The following is a 1,416-nucleotide window of genomic DNA, read 5'->3' on the forward strand; positions in this document are numbered from 1 at the left end:
CCCGCGGGCCGAAGTTTGCCGGCGGCTCCGGGAGGTGGCGCGGGTGGCTTCCAGCCCCTGGTCGTGTCCTCGCCGGGACCCGCCGGCGAGCCGCGGCCCGGCCAACTCCGCGGTGGGGACGCTGTGCCGCGAACTTGAGGTGGGAACTTGGCGCGCTGCAGCCTCTCCGAGCACCGCCGGACTGGCGGACTCGGGCTCCGGTAGGGGGAGATGCACGTGGCCGTGGCCCCGGCGCCCCAGAGGGGACCCCGAAAACCACTGAGGGGGGCGGCCGGGACGACAGAGGATCCGGGAGCAGCTGCGGGCAGTGGGGTGGAGCTCGCTTGCCACGGTCATGGTGCGGGTCCAGCTTCTTTTCTTCCCTGGGGTCCCCGGGGTGCGAAGTGACAGGGAAGGGGGGGGGTACATCCCGGCTGTGGCAGAGGTTTCTCGGCGTCTCGCGGGAGGATCCAGGGAAGAGGGAGTGTTGGGGGGAGGTGGTAGGGGGGCGTCTGTCACTCGCTCATTCACTCCATCCTTAGGCACCGCTCCGAAGGGAGCATCCTGTCAGTGGGCTTTATTGAGTCACTCATTAACGCCACAAGCTTTTATTGAGCGCCCACTGTGTGCTGGGCCCTGGGGACTCCTCAGCCTCCGGGGCTCCCTACCAAGAAGGGGCTCAGCCTGGATGGATTGGAGTCTTCGGATGAGGAAGGAAAAGAGAGAAGTTCATTCATGGATTGGACAAAGATTGGTTGAGCACCTACTACGCACAGCTCACCATGCCAAGTGCCCAACGTTAATTATTTCATTCATTTAACAGTTATTGAGGCACTGGGCTGAGGAGAGAACCGTGAAGGAGAGGGATGGGATGAGGGCAGGAGAGGATGGAAGCCTGCTTGCAGCTTGGAAAACATCCCCCTCCCCATGTGTGTAGGCAGAATGTCACTGGACAGGTTGCAGAACAGCCTTTCCTTGGTTCGCCTACTGCATTCATTCTCAAGGAGGAGCGGGGGGAGGCTGGAATAGGTTGTTGGATAAGAAGAAAAGGTCTTTAAAAAGCTCTTTAGGGGAGGGTGGTAGTGGGGAGGGGGGCTGAGAAACACTGATCTAACCATACCGATGAAGGGAGGCTCCCACCAATGGGGTGTATTAGTTAAGTTGTCCATTCCGCAGGCATTTTCTTAAGCGCTTGCTCTTCTTAAGCACATACAGGGTGCCAGGCACCAAAGTCACCAAGGAGAACGAGACGGACACAGAGACCCCGTTTGCTGACCCCTCAAGACAAATGCAGGGGAGATGGGAGAAGGGAGCAGGAACTGCTCTGATTCATTGTGTGTGTGTTAAGGGGGAAGGGGCTGCTTCTGACTCTATGAATCTAAGCAGAGGTTTATTCACTAGGGTGTGTTTGATACCCACACACATGACTGCATTCAG

The 1,416-nt window shown here is 58.6% G+C and overlaps 1 protein-coding gene across 1 annotated transcript in view; it reads left to right on the forward strand.

Annotated features, from left to right (window-relative positions):
* Positions 1–1,416, forward strand: part of KCNG1 (potassium voltage-gated channel modifier subfamily G member 1) — a 17,732-nt gene continuing 16,316 nt past the window's right edge. The window contains exon 1 of the mRNA XM_024750373.1: positions 1–139. The gene's annotated coding sequence lies outside the window, so the exon portion shown is untranslated. The remainder of the gene's footprint in view (positions 140–1,416) is intronic.

This window comes from Neophocaena asiaeorientalis, unplaced genomic scaffold (assembly GCF_003031525.2).
Source record: "Neophocaena asiaeorientalis asiaeorientalis breed wild unplaced genomic scaffold, Neophocaena_asiaeorientalis_V1.1 scaffold606, whole genome shotgun sequence".
Taxonomy (NCBI): Eukaryota; Metazoa; Chordata; class Mammalia; order Artiodactyla; family Phocoenidae; genus Neophocaena; species Neophocaena asiaeorientalis.